Source organism: Malaya genurostris, chromosome 3, assembly GCF_030247185.1.
Source record: "Malaya genurostris strain Urasoe2022 chromosome 3, Malgen_1.1, whole genome shotgun sequence".
Classification (NCBI taxonomy): Eukaryota; Metazoa; Arthropoda; class Insecta; order Diptera; family Culicidae; genus Malaya; species Malaya genurostris.
In genome coordinates this window covers 52988139-53011785 of record NC_080572.1, presented here as the reverse complement: position 1 = coordinate 53011785, position 23647 = coordinate 52988139, and the positions used below count along the sequence as shown (strand labels likewise).

The window sequence follows — 23647 nt, the reverse complement described above, 5'->3', positions numbered from 1 at the left end:
TCTCTTCTATCCCGCCTTTCAAGGAAGCTGCTCTGTAATGCTGTAATATTGTGTCATCAACTAGTTATATAGTTAGTGGTTTAGCTTTAACTGTTAGTTTTAATTGTTAGTTTTAAACGCAAATGTATCTGTTGGATCATTGTAATCTGTTGATACAAAAGATGAGGAGGTTTTATGCCTGCTGGAGAGAGAAATTGCTATATTTCATCTCCATCGGGCTTTTCCCTGCTCCCCAAAATAAACAAATAAACAAATAAACAAATAATTTATTTGGAAAAGAATTATAAATTGACTTATTTTGATTTGTAGTTTCGACATAAAAACAAAAGCTCAATGCACTAAAACATGATTGAAAAACTTGTTTAAAGAAGTAATTGTTAGTGGTATCAGAATGTTTTTTTACAAAATACTGCGCAATTCTTCAAAACTTTATTCGTTAACTGTAGAATAAAACCACCTGAATAGAATAACACGTCACTCAATAAGTCGTGTTATTGACACACAGATGGCGCTATCATTGTCAAATACATATGACGTTTATAAAGTACCAACCTTAAAAAAAAACTATGAGAGAAATTTCATGGCATTTCGATTAGTCAGAAAAATATGACAGCCATTTAAGTGAAGCTACTTTTATCATTTTCTAAACAATCTCATTTGGATTATGCTCCATCGAAAAAAACCATTTGTTATTAGTTTGTGGAATTCAAACATGGTCTTACAGACACCGATGATGATGAACATTTTTGTCGTCATATTGAGGTGGTTACTACAGAAAATATAGAAAAAGTTATAAAGATATCAGAAGGTAGTACCATGCAAATAAAATTAATTTTTATATACCGGACAACGGTAAATACGATGGTGAATGAAAACTGTCAGTCGGCAACCACTTTATGAATTTCAAAGGCACGAGGTTTAAATTAATTAATTCAAACAAATCATTCATTGGGTGTTGGTTATATTGGAACAGATAAACAATCGTCTACAGGAGGAATTTAATTCCAATAATAAAATTTTCCAACCCATACATTTTTACTGCCTGGGGCTTATTCTGGGATATGTGTCTAGATTACAAAAAGTTACATAAAATCTAAGAAACGGACTGAAACTTTCAATCCCCTTCTTCTTGCAACTTTTGATCCAAATATCATTCTGCTTATTTGAAATTTCTACTTTTATTATTTTTATTTGGCATGTGAAGGTGTAATCCAACAACTAGCCGTCGTGTATGGACCAAAACCCGGAAGTGCAATCCAAACAAAATTTAACAGCGGGCTATCCTAAGTAACATTTTCAATTTTAATAAGTATTTGTAGCGGTCTTCAGTGTTTCATCATAAGTCTAGCATTAAAATTTTAAATTCCACGAAATCCTACTAAAAACCGTCAAATCATAAAACAAAAGAAAAATCAGTAAAATTCTGCGTTAAATTTATTTCAAAATTAAAGAAAGATGGTATTGCTTTACGATCAACATTCATAAGTATGTGTGTGTGCCATATTGTTTTTCCTTTCTCATATAGAAAGGCTATGCAATCACTGTGAAATCAACTCTTTAACCGAGGCCCGGAGGACCGAATGTCATATACCATTCGACTCAGCTCGACGAACTGAGCAAATGTCTGTGTGTGTGTGTATGTAACAAAAATATGCACTCACTTTTCTCAGAGATGGCTAAACCGATTTTTACAAACAAAGATTCAAATAGAAGGTCTTATAGTCCCATAGCCTGCTATTGAATTTCATTTGAATGTGGCTTCCGGTTCCGGAGTCATATGGTAATATGTGAATATTTGAGAAAAAGTTTACACTCAAATATCTCTGGAACAGTTAAACCGATTTTTGCAAACTAACATTCAAATGAAAGGTCTTATAATATCCTAAAAATTTGTGGAACATTTTATCCGGAACTAAAGCGTGATAAATGTAAAATTTCCAATTTTATTTGTATATTTTTTTACGAACGATGGTTAAAAACAGGTACAAATCCCCTTAAAACTGTCTGATAAATTCTTCTAGTTTGCAGAGCTTGTTAGTTTGTGGGCATGAAAACTTAATTCGGCACTACTGGTCCCATCTTTTCCTGTTCCGAGAGCACCGAAAGTGGAGAAGAAAAACTCCTAAAACTAAATTCACTTCGATTTCTCTGCGATGCTTGAACCGATTTTCACAAATCTTGATTTGAATTAAATTTCATACTGTCTTTAAAGCTACTGTGAAATTTCATCTGGATCCGACTTCCGGTTCCGCAGTTACAGGGCGATGAGTGTCAAAGTTTTCAAATCGTCATATAGAATGACAATAACAGTTCGGCTGAAAAGTTCGTATCGTTTAATAGAAACACACATTTTTTTGCCAAAATTCGTTTTTATTATTCAACATAATTGCCATCAGAGGCGATACAGCGATTATAGCGATCTTCCAACTTTTCGATACCATTTTTGTAGTACGATTTGTCCTTTGCCTCAAAATAGGCCTCAGTTTCAGCGATTACCTCTTCATTGCTTCTAAATTTTTTACCAGCGAGCATTCTCTTGAAGTCTGAGAACAGGAAAAAGTCACTGGGGGCCAAATCTGGAGAATACGGTGGATGAGGGAGCAATTCGAAGCCCAATTCGTTCAATTTCAGCATGGTTTTCATCGACTTGTGACACGGTGCATTATCTTGATGAAACAAAACTTTTTTCTTCTTCAAATGAGGCCGTTTTTTTGAAATTTCGTCCTTCAAACGCTCTAACAACGCTATATAATAGTCACTATTGATGGTTTTTCCCTTTTCAAGGTAGTCGATGAAAATTATACCATGCGAATCCCAAAATACAGATGCCATAACCTTACCGGCCGATTTTTTAAGTCTTTCCACGCTTCGGGTTCGGTTCATCCCGTGCAGTCCACTCAGCTGACTGTCGATTGGACTCCGGAGTGAAGTGATGGAGCCATGTTTCGTCCATTGTTATACATCGACGAAAAAAATCGGTTTTATTTCGATATAACAGCTCCAAACACTGCTCAGAATCATCAATTCGTTGTTGTTTTTGATCGATTGTGAGCTCACGCGGCACCCATTTTGCACAAAGCTTTCTCATATCCAAATATTCGTGAATAATATGTCCAACACGTTCCTTTGATATCTTTAGGGTGTCAGCTATCTCGATCAACTTCACTTTACGGTCATTGAAAATCATTTTGTGGATTTTTTTCACGTTTTCATCGGTAACAGCCTCTTTTGGACGTCCACTGCGTTCATCGTCTTCGGTGCTCATATGACCAGTACGAAATTTTGCAAACCACTTACGAATTGTTGCTTCGCCCGGTGCAGAGTCTGGATAACACTCATCAAGCCATTTTTTGGTATCGGTGGCACTTTTTTTCATCAAAAAATAGTGTTTCATCAACACACGAAATTCCTTTTTACCTTTTTTTATATATATAAAAAATAGGTATAGAATTCGCTCAAAGTTTCGAAAATTTTTCCGAGGCCCAGAGGGCCGAATGACATATACCAATCGATTCAGCTCGACGAACTGAGCAAATGTCTGTGTGTGTGTGTGTGTGTATTTGTGTGTGTCTGTATGTGTGTTGTCAACTAAGAGGTCGAGATCTCAGAGATGGCTGGACCGATTTTGATCAAACTAGTCGCAAATGAAAGGTCTCCCCGTCACCCAAAACGCTATTGAATGGTTTTGAGATCGGATGTTTACTTTTTGAGTTATTCGAAGTTTTATGTCAAAATTTTCAGTTTTTTGACAGTATCTGTCACAATTGACCTTGAAAACAGAATATGTTTTCAGACTTAGATTTCGCACGATAATACCTATTCAACGAGCCATAGATTGTTAAAATCCGTCCATTTTTAACGGAGATATCGAAATTTTTGTGTAAACGACTTTTCCCCCTATTCCAGCAGTAGGAGTTTTGAGCGCTGTATGACAAAGCAATGCTTGGGAGCAACGGAAAACACGATTTTTTATTCTGTTACATACAATTGTTTCTAAGTACCAAAAAGACTGTGTGCAGCATCCTTTTTCATGACAATTTGCCTCGGACCGATTTTAGCACGGCTCGTTTTTGGCAACATAATCGTTCGAATATGACATATATATATATATACCAGATGATGGCAGAATTTTTTTAATTATATTGTTTCAAACTACTGACAGCAATAAATGCTGAAAGAACATAACATCCATATACCATTCGAATCAGTTCGTCGAGATCAGCAAATGCGTGTGTGACAAATAATTTCACTCAATTTTCTCTGAAAATTTCTTTTCTACAAATTCAGATTCATACAAAAATTCGTATGCTCCCAAACAAAGTTCCTGAATTATGTTTGGTTCCGACCTCTGGTTCCGGAACTACAGGATGATATATGAAACGAAATCAAAATTGTGTAACTCATTCTTCTCGTAGATGGCTGAACCGATCTAAGATTCAAATGAAATCTAAGAATCATCTAAGATGCAAATGAAAAGTTTCAAGATTCTTTAAAACATCTTGCTCGTCAGTCAGATCCAACTTCCGGTTTCGGGGATACAGGGTGATTGGTATAAAAATGTCTATTCCACATAAATTAATCAGGTTTATCGTGTTAGCAGATTTGGATAGTCGATAAAAAAATTTAACTTTTTTCAGTTTTAGTGGTATTCAGTTGTCGATTCAGAAGGCACCTAAAAATTTAATTTGTGCTATGATTTCTCAAAGATGTCTTCACTGATTTTCAAATATTTTGAAACAAATGTAAACTATACAGCTATTCAGATGAATTTATCTGACTTCGGCCATACCGATTTTAGAATTCCGGTTCCAGTATAAAATCGTTTCTCAAAGCTCAATCGTTTTCTCAAAAAAGCCTAATCAAATTTCAGAAACAAAAATTCAAATTGAATTAAACTTATATACAAAATTAATTAGTTTTATACATACATACAAAAATTAAGGAAATTTAATCCAATTAAGCTTCAAAGTTGTACTCAAAACTGTAATTTATTCGTCATATGGCCATACGAATCGGTTTGGGTTATGCTGGTTCCTGAATACCGGCTCTGGAAGTACCTTAAATTACCGTAAACTCTAAAGTGGAACTTACATATCATGGCATGTTTAATCGATTATCACACTTCTAGATTTAAATTCGATTGTATTTGCAGTTTCGACATTACAGAGTAATGGGTGATTACAATCTCAAATTGTCGCTTTAAACGACGGTCATTAAAATAATGTAATGAAAACTTAAACACCGAAGAATATTCATGCGAAAAACACATGCGGATTGATAAAAAAAGGTATCATCTCACTGCTAGGTGGATTAATCACGTTTTTTCCATTTTTTTCACAATAACAAAAGTAGCTTCACTCAAAATGCAATATCTCACAAACTAATAATCAGACAGCTGTCAAATTTATACACGTATCTTTTGAAGGTTGGTACTAACTGAAAATGGTATGGACTTAATTCTAGGGGCGCCCTCTCATAGAAACGATACGAACTTTTCAGCCGATCTGTTATGTACAACACCGAAAGAAGAAGAAAACACAAAACGAACAAGGCGTGCTTTGTTCTATTTCGTACACGTTGTGTAGTGATGTCAATAATAATAATAATAATAATAATAATAATAATAATAATAATAATAATAATAATAATAATAATAATAATAATAATAATAATAATAATAATAATAATAATAATAATAATAATAATAATAATAATAATAATAATAATAATAATAATAATTATAATAATAATCCTACTACATGTTTTATGCTGCTGATTCATGCTGTTTAGCTTGACTTACATATGCGGAAGTAACAGAAACGCAGGTTCATTTCGTTTGTTAGATTTCGTTTAATTGGTTTAATCGAAATAGAGCATGAGATAGTAAGTATGAGTTTAACTACGTTCAAAACTGTTCCAATTTGTAGGCCATATTTGTTGGTAGCAAACGAACCAACTTCGGCTATTCCGTTTATCTGGATCCGGTTTCGGAAGAATTGGAAATAGTGATTAAAAACTGCAAAAAAAAGGATCTCACTCACTTTTCTTGGAGATGGCCAAATCGATTTTCACAAATTTATAGGTTCAAAAGAAAAGTCTTACAGTTTCATGTGAAATTCCTTAATTTGTTGTGGATACTACTTTCGGTTCCGGAACTACAGGTTAAACAAGATTTATAGAGTTTGTGAGATTAGATCCGAACAAATTATCCTATTTCTATGCGGCTATTGTTGAAACTTTCAATTGACACCCGACCCCGTATAGTGAAGAGTAAAGCAATTTTAATGCCGAAAATCCCTTGACAGATTTTGACCCGAATCGGAGAATGGAAAGCCTTAATAAAAACGTTTTTAGGACAAGACAAACTGAGTCGAATGGCATATGACACTCGGCCAATTCTTCCACTTTTCGATGTCGTGTTCGGTTTCTCCCTCCCTTGTTTGGTTCCAGTGTAACCGGAGAACGAAGTGTGTCAGGCTCATTTACGCAACCCTGTATTTTACTAGTATACATATGACGAATTTCTTTCTATAGAGCAATCCTTAATTCCAAGCCAAAAAAGAAGACAAAATTTGGATAAATTTGTTCTGATTTAAATGTAATATTTGCGTACGTCTTCAGTGCGGCATACCATTTGTTTTACATGAATGATAAAATTTGTTAAACAAGAAATTACTGCTGAAACATATTACAGTAATTTAAACATCAGAATGTTATTTTACAGATCAAAACCCGCGAATTTGCAGTTCCTGCAAAAAAATTATGACTGGAAAAAAACCTTCGAGTCATAATGGATTTAACGCAAATTTACAACCTTGCGACGAACTGTTTACTCTTGCTAAAACATACAATCCGGTGGAAGGCGAGTTCAGATTAATGAATTCATCGTCAACCCAATGTTTGCAGTATTTCCCTGTGAAATTATAAGTTAAGTCACGTTGAATAGACTTTGGTTTGCAGAACGTTATCGTGATGTGGACACAAGTGAAATTAACGACACAAAAGCTTTCTACAAGGTGCAGTAGTATAATAGGACTATTGTGGCCATGATTCTATTCTTTTTTCAAGCAAAAGCTTCTAGATAAGGTTTCTAGGCTCCAGGTTAGTAGACCCATTTAAATATAGATAGACCACAGATAACATGCGGAACAAAGTTTTCAAAAGCCTGAGTAAAATTTAAATCACCATATATTATTTGCCATGCTGCTAATTCTAAATTGTACGCACAGTTCATATAAAAGATTAGTAAAACTTTACGTAGTTTCATAATGATTTTGAAAACTTTAGAGCAATTTTCATTCGGAGTTCTGCCAACCCACTGAGAGAAGTTTTTCACTATTTTTGTTATGTTTTGAAGCTGTCATGAAAGTGAAGTGAAAGATATATTCGAAAATGGTGAACGGAAGAAATTGCGACACTGAAAATTTCCAAACAGTACTCCCCAGAAGCTGCACTTGAACCTGCTTACTTTCTCCATCCCGAAAAATTATTCATTTGAAACACTCTTCGAGGAAATATATTTTTACCTGTCAATCATATTCTAAAGGAGTTTGAGATTTATTGTATCTTATTGCAACTTGGGTATCTTAAATAAATCTTGATTTATAGAAACTAAAAGTTGATTCGTACGCCTGATAAACTTTTCAGTGAAACATTGAGGCATTCGAAATAGTTTTTGTTAAAGTTGCCTCACGGTATTTCAGAAAGATTACTACTTGTCGTTCTGAATCTCTTTAGTAAAAATCTAGAAGAGAAAGTTATTTTGTTTTTCGAGTGTGCAATTTTTTTTTCTTGAACTTGAACAATTTGAAAAAAGGCAAAATCTCACAGCAATTTTATTTTCTTCATGCGCTACTGAATTCACTAAATTCATTCAATTCACTGATTCCTTGAAAAAAAAACCAGCATTGTGCAATGAAAAAAAAACCTGTTTTAATCCACCTAGTGGTGTAATGATGCCTTTCTTATGTATAATATTGTGGTATTCTATTCAAAAAATTTCTCTTCGATTTTTGAAAGAAACCAAGAGATTGTTTGTAAATTACCTAGTATGACATACTAAAACAATGCTTTGATTGCGTAGGTCATCCTTAAGAAAACGAAGTGGGTTCACTATTATATGCACTTTCGGACCGGAACCCGAGAACCGGTATAATCAAAGTCGGTTCGTATAGCCACCAACTAACATGACACACAAACTCTTCTAGTACGCACTCTAAATTACGATTTAAATGACGGTGTACAATATTGAACACACTTAACCCTATAATTCCGGAACCGGAAGTCGGATCCGGATGAAATTTAGGAATTCCATATGGGACCGGAAGACCTATCATTTAAATCTAATCGGTGGAAATCGGTCAAACCATCGCTGAGAAAAGTAAGTGAGAACTATTTTGGTAAATATGACACACACACACGCACACACACAGACATTGCTCAGCTCGATGAACTGAGTCGAATGGTATATGACACTTGGCCAATTTTCACTAGTCGGTTTTTCAAGTGATTGCATAACCTTTCTATACGAGAAAGGCAAAAACATTATAAAAAATGTTAATAGCAATAACCGGACAACAACATTTTGAATGATTAAATTAAATCAAAACTTAACCGGTTCTTCCAGAACAAATGATTTAATCCGATTTTTGCAATCAAAGTATAATAACAATGTCTTGAAACGACTCATGCCTTGCAAAATCCTAAGTCCGGTGTTTTTGTCACCAAAACTACTATTAACCAAACTAAGTGACTAACTAAACGACTTTCGCATTCATCCGTTCATATGAACTTTAAATTTCGTTTATGAGCACTTATACTTTCCAAATAATATCAACAGAAGTATTTGATGAGTAAATCGTAAGCTCCCCAATTTTTTCCAAAAACAATGTGTACTATTTTTATCATACTTCTTCATCAAAATGCAGCCCAAATGTCCAGTTCCTGAAGAGTTTTTTTACGCTCTGCCACTATCAAGTGAGTGTACGAATGCAATATTCTAGAAGGGAAAAAGTGGTACATATTGAGTAGAAGAGATAAGTGAGATTTATTTACTTGATCGCACAGGCTGTGCCATGTGTGTAGATTGAGCTAGATTTACAGTGGAATATTCCAACAGTTTCGCGCTGCTGATGTTAGCTCTAAGTTTTTCTAATATCATTCAGGTCACTAGGATAACACCATAGCATAGGCAAGCAAACGAGATAAAATTAATTATGATTATTGTAGTAAAACATGACAATAAACATCTCATCAAACTTCGTAGAAAAGTTTTGTCATGACTACAGACGATTGTCATTGGCAGATGGGTTGAGTTGCTGATATTTAAGGTGTATGTGTATAAAACTAATGTGGTTAGGTATGACGAAGAATGACAGTATATAAGCAGTAAAATCGTCTTGCTGTTTCAGTAAGAAAGAACTTTTTCCGCTCTGCAACCTTTATATTACTGTTTTCTGTATGTTCTCTTTGGCATTGAAAATGTCGCATTCTTCACCATACGCGACCGGGTGTAGATGAAGAAAAAATGCAAAAACTAATCGTTTAACCTTTTCCTGTAATAATGTTGAATCATTATAACCCAGTCACTTGTTGATGGAATGATATAATTTAATATCCAATCGATTCGGAAACATTTAATTCAAACATATGAGGTAACGTCATTTAAGTATTTCAGTAGCATTGAAAAATTGGCTTAAATCGACCTATCGCCGAACCAATCACAGTATTCCATAATGATGTCATCCACCTCATTTCTATAGCACGGCGGTCAGTTTCGATCGTTGCTTCATACCTCGCACTTCATTCAGTAGCAGTTCTGCTTCGATCGGTGTGAGTAAGATTTACGTCATACATGGAAAAGTATCACTCCATTCGCACCAAGCGGAACCTATAAATATTTTGGTTAGACTTTTCAAAAATCTGTTTTTGCTTTCTCATATAGAAAGGTTTTGCAATCACTGTGAAAACCGACTTTTGAACCGAGGCCCGGAGGGCCGAGTGTCATATACCATTCGACTCAGTTCGTCGAGTACGCAAAATGTATGTGTGTGTGTTTTCTAAATTGACCTCAAATCATCTCCAATTGATAGTTTTTTGGGTGGCTGATTCTGCGTGGAATACCCCATATATATCGTAATTAATTATTGTGTATTATATTAAAGAGGCTTTTCTAATCTTAAATTGATCCATTGAGGTACTTTTTAAATCATATATGATTACTTCCAGTTAGAGGATATTTTTTGAACACTTTAGATTATAAGTATTTCTGGTAAGGGTAAAATCAATTATTTTGGACGAATCTAAGCGTCAATTTTATCATTCGCATTTAACCTATTCGCTTTGACTAGAATGAGTTTTTAGTTAAGTGCATCACAACCATCAAATTGTATTTATTAAGTGAATCTAAGAATTGTTTTATGTTTAACGTCATTGTGCGTCGAATCTTGTATACACCTCAACTTTGTCAATCTGCTTGACAACTTAAGGGAGTAAATATCTTACTACCGCGTACCATTTATTTTGAATACTTTATTTGATCTTTCCGGACATTTGAAAAAAAGTATTAATCAAATAATCCATTCGAAATTAAGTTTCTCTTCCACTTTTGTAATGATTTTTCAAAAGAATTGGCCCGATTTTTATCAGAAATTGTTCAAAATATGAACTAATTTAACAGCTATTCTTGAAAGTATCATCTCTACACGGGCATCACTCTCGCATTTCATTTCTACGTCAATGAGCCAATGGAATTGTCGCAGTCGAACGAAAATGTATGAGAACGGATACAAGACCAATGATAAAAGATGAGGTTTCGACTTCACGAAATCATATTGTTAGACAAATCGTGCAGCAGTGTATTGTGGTGGGATCATCATTGTAATTGAATTCTCAAAGCTTTTCATTCGTATTGTATGACACGTTGAAAGTATTAGCTGTGAATTCCAAACGCCGTGACGTACATGCATACTCCCTCAATGTATATCCGTCTGAGTGTAACACTTTTGGTAGATGGTAATTCTACTGTGTTTTGTTCTACATACGTGATTCGAATGCCCGAGGCCTAGACTGGGAAGCTCTAGAGCAAATATTTTTATCACGAATAAATGGGTGACTTTCAATTTAGAATACTTAACATCGGAATTGAATGGAATTGAGAGTGGAATCTATTGGTCTTTTTATACTGAAAGCGATCCAATCTTTATTGTTGTCTTTAGACTCTAAAACCTCCAAATGATGACAAGGATTTCCACGATTTGGAAGCGTTGTTCTGGAATTAACCTATTCATGATGATTTGCCAAACAATACTGAGTAGAGGCGCCACTTTACACTGTTTAATTCCACAAATTTTGACTACTATTGCCGATATCGGAATAGCAAAGTAAATAAATAAGGCCTTAAACTAACAAGACCCATACTTTGGAACAGTCTTTAGCACGATTCCAAAGAGTTTTCACATCGTCACCTCAAATAATAGTTTAAAATTTATGACACACGACCACGGTTCTGAAATCGGGTTTGGCAGTGATTACATAACCTTTCTATTTGAGAAAGACAAACAGATTTCCGTTTTTTAATGAAGATTAATATTTTGGTGTTAGTGCTCTTTCAGAATTTCGATTCTGCCGATGGAAAAGATATCCTGCTGCTGAGTGCTGCGCAAGCATATTCTGAACTAAAAAAACGAACGCGAGCACACTTCGGAAACATTTTCGGTTATGGTGATTAGATCCGGTTGGACTTTTAGTGTCAGTTGGAAACTGTTGACGAAATCAGAATCCACGAGTGGTCTAGGGAGACTGAATAGAACAGAAAGGTCATAAAATCTATTCTTTGGAAATGTCATGGTATAATTTACAGAAGAGGATTTCGTGAGTTCCATTCTGGAGTTCTGACTGCTTACTTCTAGAACCGGAAACCAGAAACCGCCAAGGTAAGCAATCTTGTTACAGCGAAAGCCTATGAGGTTTTATGACTCATCAAACGAAGCACTCAGGATTTTAACGATGTGTATTGTCTCTAGAATGTTTATATCGCGCTTGTACGAAGTATTCTGATGTTCTTGAATACAGAGTTTCAATGCGACCAGTGAACATCTTCGTTTGAATTGGAAATATTGTTAATCATAAGTGTGCAGTTACATAGACAATCTCTACGCGATAGGCTGACTCTAATCGAAGAAAATGAGGAAACATAAACTTATATGATACTTTAAAATTTGGAGCTCTCATTATCCTGTTCCGGAACTGGGGCTAGAAAAAGGACTAGGACTCTTTTTTATATCATTTAAGGTAGGACTCTTTATTCGAATATAAGTTTATTAAAATTGGTTCAGCCATCCCTGAGAAATCGATGTGAGTTATATTTTGAAATTTTTCACTTTCTTACCTTTTTCTATAAATATAAAAAATAGGTATAGAATTCGGTCAAACTTTAGAAAAGCAAATGTCCGTGTGTGTGTGTGTGTGTGTGTGTGTGTGTGTTGTCAACTAAGAGGTCGAGATCTCGAAGATGGCTGAACCGATTTTGATCAAACTAGTCGCAAATGAAAGGTCTCCCCGTCACCCTAAACGCTATTGAATGATTTTGAAATCGGATGTTTACTTTTTGAGCTATACGAAGTTTTATGTCAAAATTTTCGACTTTTTGACAGTATCTGTCGCATTATTCCAGCAGTAGGTGTTTTGAGCGCTGTATGACAAAGCAATGCTTGGGAGCAACGTGAAACCCGATTTTTTAATACTTTTACATAGAATTGATTCTAAATACCAAAAAGTCTGTGTACAGCATCCTTTTTCATGACATTTTGCCTCGGACCGACGGAATTCAGCATGGTTCGTTTTTGGCAACATAGTCGTTCAAATATGACATATGTAAACCAGATGATGGCAGAATTTTCAAGTTGAAAGCAATTCCATAATTATATTGTTTTGAACTACTTGTTGGAATAACATAACACGAACATACCATTCGAATCAGTTCGTCGAGATCAGCAAATGCGTGTGTGACCAATAATTTCACTCAATTTTTTTCGGAGATGACTTTCCGTTTTCTACAAACTAAGATTCATATGAAAAGTCGTATGCGCCCAGACAAGGTTCTTGAATTATGTTTGGATCCGACTTCTTCGATTCAATTGAAATCTAAGAATCATCTAAGATTCAAATGAAAAGTTCTAAGATTCTGTAAAACATCTGGCTTTTCAGTTAGATATAACTTCCGGTTTCGGGGATACAGGGTGATTAGTATAAAAATGTCTATTTTACATAAATTAATCAGGTTTGTCGGGTTAGCAGATTTGAATAGTCGTTAACCAAGTTTTCGATTCGGAAGGTACCCAAAAATTTTATTCGCACTACGATTTCTCAAAGATGTCCACACTGAATTTCAAACATTCTGAAACAAATGTAAACTATACAGCTACTCTGGTGAATTTATATGACTTCGGCTACAGCGATTTTTGAATTCCGGTTCCAGTATGGAATCGTTTCTCATAACTCAAGCGTTTTCTCAAAAATAGTCAAATCGAATTTAAGAAACAAAAGTTCTAATTAAAATAAACTTATAGTCCCATAAAAAAATTAATTAATTTGATCCAATTCTGACTTCCGATTCTGGAATAACAGGAAGATGATTTTTTTAAATTCAAACCGATATAGAAGATGACAATCCCTAAAAGCATTAAAGTTGGACTCAAAACAATTGAAATTTACTCGGCAAGCCAATTCATGGCTTACGAATCGGTTTGGGCTATGCTGGTTCCTGAATACCGGATCTGGAGATATCGTAAAGTGGAACTTATTCCGCCATCTCATGGAATATTTAATCGATTTTCACACTTTTAGATTAAAATTCGATCCGATTTGCAGTTTCGGCATTACATGAGTGATTAAAATCTCAAATTGCCGCTTAAAACGACGCTCATTAAAATAATGTCATGAAAACTGAAACACCGAAGAAAATTCATAGAAAAAACACATGCGAATAGATAAAAAAAAAGGTATCATCTCACTGCTAGGTGGATTAAGCACGTTTTTTCTGGTGTTTTCGAAACTGTCACATTTGAATTAAATTTGTAAGACAAATAGTCGCTCACATTTGCAAACTAGAAGAGCTTACTGAATAGTTTAAAGATATTTGCTCCTTTTTGTATGTGAGACATTATTGAAAATTTTAACATTCGTCACTCTGTAATTCCAGAACAGGAAGTTGTGTCCCGACTGTGGGACAATATGATAAAAGCAATGAAAAAAATCGATCTCTTCCCTTTAACGCATAGAACTTCCTCCTTCAATTCTCTATATTCCCATCTGAAATTTACTTAAATTGTAAATCACAATCTATGAGAGTTCTTAAATTCTTTCTATTTGCTTTGTAATTTAAAAGTTTTTTCTCGCAAAACGATCTGACGTTCGTAGAAAAACTGTTTGAAGGCAAACCGACACCAGGTCCGAAAAATGGCTCATTCCTTAATATATCTAGCACCACTGCTGCTAGTAGTCGAAAAATGATTTGACTTTTGGAAATTTTGTAAATTGATTCGAATACATTATAATTTATGATCGTTTAGGAAAAACCAATGAAAATGTTATTTTTCTCGTTCCAAGTTACTTTTTACGCTGAAAACATACCCCATGCCCCCCTTCATACAACACCAGCTTTGCTAATAGAGTATTTAAAACTTTAACTTCAACAAGTCATAACGTTTATGTTAGTCAACCAAGTCAAGGTACTACTTCCAGAAATAAAATACACCAAAACAAACGAAAAATATAGTTGTGTACCCAAAAATAGAGTAGAAACCGTAAATAAAAGACCAACTAAATATTGAGATTTTTTACAATGATCATAAATATCTCAAAATTCAAAACGATGATCTATATATTTTTAAACGTCTATCGATTGCTAGAGAAACTAGCTACAATTTATGCCAAACTAGCAGGTTTCCATTCTCGAAAAAAAACAACCACCAGAAATAATAATCCAAAACTCTGATTTCTCAGACAAGTGGCTCAACAAGTTTTCACAAAGGTATGAAAGGTCTTCCTATTTTATAGGAGGCTGTTCAATCCTATCCAGATTCCACTTCCGTTTATGAATGTTGAAAATTTCAGACTTTGATTTAAAATGACGATTCGCAGAACGTTAAATCCATATGAAACTGTGATAAAATGCAGTCCAATTTGAAGGCCCTGTTAGTTGTTGGTCAAACAAATCAACTTGAATTATTCCATCTCGCAATTTCTGGTTCCGGTAGTACCAAAATTAATGAGTTAGAAGTCAAAAAAGAAACCTATTTCTATTTCTCAGGGATCGATGAACCGATTTTGATAAGCTTAGATTCAAATCAAAAGTCAGTTCCATAGGCATCAGTTACTTTTCGACCGAATCCGACTTTGGTATGCAGACGTATCTTCGAATCTGTGCTTAAAACGGTTCCGATTTGTAGGTCATTCGTTGATGGGTCTTCTTGGACATCATAGTTTCTGAGTTACAACGATTTGAAATAAGTGCACTGTGAAAAAACGACTATTGAACATAGTGTCATATACCATTTGACTCAGTTCGTCGAGTATGCAAAATGTCTGTGCATGCGGGTATGCAACGTGCTTTGAACTAACTTTCTCGAAGATGACTGAACCGATTAGATACAAATAAAAGGTGTTCCGGTCCCATGCAAAATTACTGAATTTTGTTTGAATCTGACTTCCAGTTCCGGAGTTATGGGGTCTATTACATCTTTTCTCGGAGATGGCTAAACCGATTTTCACAAAATTAGATTCAAATGAAAGGTGTTATGTTTCTATAGAAAACTAGCGGACCCCTGTACACTTCTTAGCGCAATAATATTAGGTTTGATGTATAAAATCAAAGCTGCTTATCAATTTTAATGAATATTGAAGAAAAATATCATTATAATGCTCAATGATAGTGACCCCAACCTTTTATATCGCGGACAACAGGATAAAATATATAAAACCGATGGTTTGCCGAAACGCGAACAGGAAGCGTTCAATTTTCCATCTAAAAAAATTCACGCTACAGACTCATAACGGTTGCCCACGCTACAAATATCAGTGGGCATGATTGGAATGCGTGGAATGAAAACATTTTCTTCTTCTAATTTGACATTCAAAATTGTTGCCTCGACAACATTTGCGATTAACTTTTGAACTTTAAACTTTTTCTATATTTGTTCCTCCATTTTCTGCACTTTATTTTGTACTTTGTGTTATTGTTTCTGTAATTTGTTTGTTTGTTCCTGTACTTTCAGAATTTGTTCCTATACGTTCTATACCTGCTCCAGTATTTTTTGTATTTGGTCCTGTAACTTCTGTACTTGTATCTGTACCATCTGCACATTTTGTACCCCTTTCTGCACTCTCTGCAATTGTGCCAGTATCTTCTTTATTTTTTCCTGAACTTACCTTCTTTACTTGTTCCTCTTATTTCTGGTCCTGTAGCTGTCCCTGTGAATTTCTCATAGCTCAAAAATTATCTTTGGATGGAAATTATTTCGAATACTCTTAAATTAAAATAATCGAACGACCCTCATGATTACTCGAGATTAGTGAAGTAGAATTGTAGAGAGTTCTTTAAAAATGTTTTTGGACCGATCTCAACATTTTTCCCCAATTCGGGTACACACGTACACTTCGCACTTTAAAGCAGTTTTTTCCTGCTCTTAGAAGTCCCAAATGATTCAAGCAAAATACAACCAAAATCAGTTTGACGGTTTATGAGCAAGAGAGTGAATCAATCCAATAGGTAAAACATGTCGATGAGTTCCCAAATCTCGGTTCAATCGATGTAATTTAAAAACAGAAGATTAACGGGATGGTTCGAGTACATTGGACGAAACTGTTCATAGTTACTCAAATGCAAATAATTTGAAATTTCGGAATACTTTGGGTTGATATAATTCGAATCGCGTTTGGGCCAATTGAAGACGTTTAGACTCAAATAAATAACCGAACTTGCAATTTGAAGCAATTGACGAAATTTGGAGGTCGTTTCAAGAAAAATTTACACAAAATCCCATCCAAAAAATCCTTTAAAGGTTTTAGAGTTAACGGTCTTAATTTAAAGTGGCAGCTGAGGTGTGCTGATCCTGTTGTCTCAGTGCATTGTGAAAGCAATAATTATATCTATCAAGAAGATACAATTCACATTTCTGGAATTATTGAATTTATTGAACAAAAATTTATTGAACCCAAATTTATATATCTGAAAATGGAAACCTGTATACTGTTCATTTGGCGCCCTTACTTAATTGAACATGTGATTCGAAATAAAGAAACACGTGAATCAAGTAGGCTCAGTGAAATTTTTACACAAATCAGCTCGTTTGGCGCCAAACGGTTTTATTAATAATCTAGTATTCATATATTGCTCTCCAGCGGGCAGCAGCATTGCACGACTCGATACGCACCAAACAATCATTGGAGATCTAGCATGCATTGAATGGAAAATTTCCAATTCTGAACGAACTAATTTTCTAGTTTTTCTCTACTTTCCCGAAGGATTTTCCTTATGTACTATAGCCTAAAACCTCCGCATAAACGTCACCTTTCGAACAAAAAAACTCATTTGAAGATCGGCCCACGCATACCAGAAAACATTAGCAACACACACTTTTTTCGCTATTATTTTATATATATATAATATATATATATATATATATATATATATATATATATATATATATATATATATATATATATATATATATATATATATATATATATATATATATATATATATATATACCTTATGATAAAAAAAGAACCGGAATTTTCATTTTAAAATTCCCGCGCTTGTCCAATCGGTAAACTTTCATTCTTTCAACGTTGACAACACTATTATACACACTCTGTCAAATTTTGACGCATATCGTACGATTAGTTTTTGTTTGGCGTCTATACAAAGAAGTTGAAAAATTTTCGTGGCGATTTTTATAATGGATGAAAATTTAGAACAACGTGCGTGCATCAAATTTTGTGTTGCAAATGGATTTAAGTGTTCCGAAACGTTGAAAATGTTAGAAAAGGCCTTTGGTGAATCGTGTCTAGGAAAAACACAGGCATACGAGTGGTATAAACGCTTCAAAGGTGGTCGTACAAGCTTGGATCATGATAAGATCCCTGGCCGCCCAACAACATCTGTTACTGAAGAAAACATTGAATCGGCGAGGCAAATCGTGTTGCAAAATCGTTCTGTACCGATTAGAGAGATTCCTGTGTTGTTGGGCATCTCTTATGGATCAGCCGAACACATTTTAACTGATGTTTTGGGTTTGAAACGCGTCGCTTCTCGGCTGGTGCCAAAAAAGCTGAATTTCATTCGAAAACAGCGTCGTGTTGATGTGGCTAAAGAGATGATTTCCAACGCAGATAGTGACCCCACATTCATCGAATGCATCATAACTGGTGATGAGGTGTGGATCTATGAATATGACGTCGAAACCGCACAAAAATCGACCTAATGGCGCTTCGAAGGCGAGCCGTTGTTCTAAATCGTCACACGAAAATTTTTCAACTTCTTTGTATAGACGCCAAACAAAGACTAATCGTACGATATGCGTCAAAATTTGACAGAATGTGTATAAAAGTGTTACCAACGTTGAGAGAATAAAAGTTTACCGATTGGACGAGCGCGGGAATTTTAAAATGAAAATTCCGGTTCTTTTTTTATCATAAGGTATATAGATTATTTAATTTCATCTTGATACGACTTCCAGTTCCAGAATTACATGTTAAAGAGTGTAGAACATTTCAAGCAGTAATATAGTGTGACATTTCAAGCAGTGATGCAAAACATGGAAACTATTTAAAAACTGGACTCAAATTACATTCCTAAACCAGTCCCCGGCTTCCGGTTCCGGAACCACCGGAAATAGTGGTCACAAACTATAAAATTGAAACGAACTCACTTTTTTTAGCGATGGCTTGACTGATTTTCACAAACTCAGGTTCAAATGAAAGGTCCTATGATTCCAGAAACAAAAGAGCACGGCACAGGATCGAATGTCTGTGTGTGATTTTTTGTTGAATACGGTGCTGAGGTAGAGACAAATCATAGCTACCTTATGAGATGCGCACCCGGAAGAAAGATAGAATTTCAATGGATTCAAGCCTATTCGAAAAGTATCGGAATTGCATGCTTCGTTATGTTCATGAAATTACTTACGTACGTATACGTACAAAAGTAACAGAAGTGCGGGATTTCACTTGATTCGTATATTTTCGAATAATTGGTTTTTATCGAAATATAGCATGAGAGGTAATCCAAACAACTGGAATTAAAACAAACACTTTGTCTCTATAATCAATACTTAGAAGAAAATATTTTTGTCATTGAATTTGTTGTTGGTGGGTATTGAAAATGAAACAAATTTCTTAAAAACTGTCTTATTAGCTTATAACCAAACAAACTAATCGTGACTGAACCGGTCGAGCTTCGATTCAAATAAATATCTTAGTATCCTTTTGAATGAGGTTTAATTTTATCCGGATCCGACTTCTAAACCTCATCACATTAAAAATGTTCAAAATGGTGCTTTTTTGACCAAATTTTTTTTAAACAAATTGTAAAACTATTTGAACTTGTAGACCTGGCTATTCGATGGCTGTAAAAACTTACTGCAACTGCGACAGTCTTCGACTTTCGTTTCAGGAAACAGTTATTCGTGATGTTCAATATGGATCTATGAAATGATATTGAGAAAGGTACCATTACACCACTAGGTGGATTAAAACAGGTTTTAACAATCAGTTTCAAATGCTCGAATTGTTAAGTTGCCATCATGGTAAAGACACCGATTGATATGACGTAACTCACGTTTCCAAGAATTATTATCCATCATACACTAGTAACCCTGGATCGGACGAATTAAAAATGCTAGTCTGTGAGTATTGTCCGAAAATTCTTTGGCAGGTATTTAGTATTTATATTAGCAAAACTGGTTACTCACATTAGAGTATCAGAATTGGTAGAAAAATAATTGTTTAAATAAATTACTATTATTAAATTTAAAGAAGGAATGACGATGGAATCCAACACGTTCCTTATTTCAATAGATGGGGAACTGAAAAAAATGATCTATTCAAAATAAAATTACTTGTTTATATTCTTTCATTTCCAACACTCCACGAATGATTCAACGCTAGAAAGAAGCTGCATAAAACACTCAATCCTTCCACCGGTTTGTTATTACATTTCATGATTGAATCTACCAGATGTCAACAGTTATCTACAGAAATTTCTACAACCAAATATTGCACACCAACAGGAAAGAATCGCGTGTCTGCGTTGTTAAATTTTGCAATCATCGTGTATTTATTGATTGAACATTGTCTTGTCAGGTATAGCCCAGAAATGAAATTCAATGAAGAACGATGGCATCGCGAAACAAACAAATAAAATTTCCAAGATAGCACAGCAACAAGAGCTAAGCGGATGAACCTAGAACCGCCGCCACTGATCTGAATATGAGAGAAAGAGTTCACATATTTGGACAGTGATAAGCAAGATGCGAAGATCCGCGTCGGCGTAGTGTCGCAAGCTGGACATCGTGCGCTATGGAATATTCCTAAACATAACCGCTTCCATCGCTTGGCTACCGGGCACCGTTTATGTACCATGTCGTGTCGTCAGGGGATTCTGCTTATCTTGGAGAATGTGGTGACAAAATTTCGCCCGGACATGGTCGTGAGTCAGCTGGTTTACCGGGTCATAATTTCAATGAAAGGGTGCCTAGACCTACTGACATTGTTCTCCACCATCATTCAGAAATTAAATAGACTTTCAATTCATTCAGTTGGGTTTTTTCCAACCATGAATTCAACTTCAATAGACAATTCCTGCCTGATAATGTTACATTTGATCGAATCGTGATAAGCATGCAAATTCAAGATGAATTTGCACGTTTTGAAGCCTCTAATAAGTCACCTGTCAAAATCCAGTTTTTAAATTTGGACATTTATATCACAGTAAACTGCAAGCTGATATTAGTTAATGCAGCACCCTCTCAGGTATAAATGAATCTTTCTGGATAAGCAGACTTTTTCCTAAAATGTCACTTTGCATACTTTCCTTTTCCAAAATTTATCTAGACTGTGTTTTGATAAGGGTCAAACTATTTTAACCATTTTTTTTCAAATTTTTCTTGCTGAAAAATGACAAATCCTACAAAAAAGAGTTCCGCAAAGGAACCTGAAACATTTTATTTTTCGGTTATACTAGAACCAAACAAAGGATGGAGAAACCGAACACGGCATCGGAGAGTAGAAGAATGAAGGTTTATTTACGTCTAGTAGTTTTCCATTATGGAGCACTGGAGTGTCGCTCACCGCGTTTTTGTTTATAACTCGTTTTTGAAGAATCAGTCGTACGGTAAAACTATTCGTGAGTTTAAAAATCATTTAAAAAGAAATGGAGGGGCATATTCACAAACTGTAACGGATTCGTCTCGGCCTTATAACGACAATTTTCATTGTTTGCCGCGCCGTCGGAAGTTGGTTTCATTGCTCATCCATTTCAACATTACCTAGCATTTTCAGTATCTTGCTCGCGAACGTGGCTACCACGGTTGGGCATAGTACCTTTTGGCATAACATCGTTTGGCATAATGGTTATTTGGCATAATGGTCATTTGGCATAACACATCAACATGCTGCTGAATAGAATTTGTTCTAATTTACTGCCATTTTGAAAGATCTAATACGGCTACGCCTCATCATTTTTAATGACCTGCTGTTATAGGATGCTACGCATCATGGGAAGTGTATACTCATGGACGACGGAACAAACATGAAACTAGATAAAAAATCCTTACCAGGGCAATAAACCATTGTCTGACAAGAAAACTCTGGCCTGGCAAGCTATATTTTACTACTTCAATTAACAGCAAAATATAAATCATGATCTGTTTACAAAAGCTACCCATGATTCGAAGCCACAAGGATCTTACTGTCTTCTGGCCAGATCTTGTGTCATTTTTTAAGACACGCGAAACTCGTTCCAAAAGGCATGGACCCACCAAATTGCCTGCAAAGTAAGGACCAATGGAATAATTGTTTACACCTTACGAAACATGTCGCGGTAGCCGAGATTTTTTAGAAGTTTGAAAAAGATAGGCAAAAAGTGTTAAAACTTGTAGTTCAAGAAGTCTGTGTTGAATCTAATATAGAATTTTATCAACAGCTGGCGTACCAGCTAGCCTATAATCGCTACATATCTGAAAATACTAAACATTTGTTCTAGTCTAATATCAACAGTATATTCAACAAAAATTCTTGCACAAAAGCGGAAATTTTTCGCTTTCCAAACCTTGCCTATACTCGAAGAGAATCGAACTGGGAAATACTTCGGTCCACAAGCAGAAGCACTTGGGGTTGGGAAATTGGAGTCAACCGTTCCCCTGAATATTTAAAATTTGTGTCGGAACGATTGCGATAACAAAATGTTTTTCATGCATCAATATAAGTGTCGATGAAAAAAACGAAACGGAATTCAGGCAGATTGCTCGAAAATAGTTGGATAGATTTTACCAAGCCAAGATTTAAGTAGAAATAGCTAGCTTAAAAATTTCTTTTAACTAAGGTTTTGGATATTACCTAAATTAATAGTGACAATTCCTTCCATTTTTTATGGATATGGTATGAAAATTATTCAATAAAGGACATGGAAATATACGCATCTGAAATTACGCAGCTAAACATTGTGAACGTATCAAATTCAATAGTTCGATACTCATAATGTATAGGTTTTGTACACAGTTTTGATCGAAACGTTCATCCGATTATTGCGAATAGTAAATATTCCAATTTACTTTGGAGAGATATTTCTCAGCTATATATAGTTTCAAATGTTTTCAAATCCAAGAATACTGAGACTTACCCTCTTTTGGTATCCGTAATTTTAAAACTTGTTAAGATTTCGCAGGCTAGACCTACTAAATTTGGCACAGTTTTCAATACACCCGGAAACCATTAGAAGCAAATCATTGAAACTACATCCTTTTTAAACTACGTGCACAAAACCTTTCTTATTTTGATCGCTGTAAAAAATATACTGTTTATTTTAGCCCGGCTTTAAGAATTCATCTTAATTAGTTTTATATCATTAGATTCTAATTTTTCCTTTTTTCTAGTATTAGGGTAAGAAACATGCTTTTCACTTTAACTTTTGAACGATTTCGATACATCACCAAAACATTTACGCTTACTTTGCGTTGTATCGCTGGTGCAGGAAATTTTCACGCTTCGTCAAAACATTCCGAAAAAAACCACAGCACTCGAACTCAAGGGAAACTAAACTCGGACATCTTCGAACAGCACCAGATATTTATAGGTAAATAAGGCGATAGGCATTGCTAATTATGCATCGAATGGCTATTGACAATCGTTTCTTTCCAATCGACACAGTCCGCAAAAAGTTTGATTGTCTGTCACATTTTCCCGGATATTTCTGACAAGTAATCTATTTCAAGGTTCAAGAAACATACGTTGCCATTAGCAACCGTGTCATTCCTATCGATTTGGCAATGACAAATTGGTCTGCAGGGTACAGTACGGGAAGTATAAGCCGGTATTACCCAAGAATGAGCTTTTGCAAAAAAAAAACGAGTCATTTTCGATACATTTT

At 35.0% G+C, this 23647-nt stretch overlaps 1 protein-coding gene across 2 annotated transcripts in view; it reads right to left on the bottom strand.

Moving 5' to 3' along the window:
• LOC131435206 (proton-associated sugar transporter A-like) overlaps positions 1-23308 on the bottom strand; it is a 58556-nt gene extending 35248 nt beyond the window's left edge. Inside the window, exon 1 of one of the 2 annotated variants that reach the window (XM_058602862.1) lies at positions 23229-23308. The gene's annotated coding sequence lies outside the window, so the exon portion shown is untranslated. Of the gene's footprint in view, positions 1-22900; positions 23133-23228 lie in introns of those variants that run through there. The other variant, XM_058602861.1, reaches the window with a different exon arrangement.
• Positions 23309-23647: the final 339 nt, after the last annotated feature.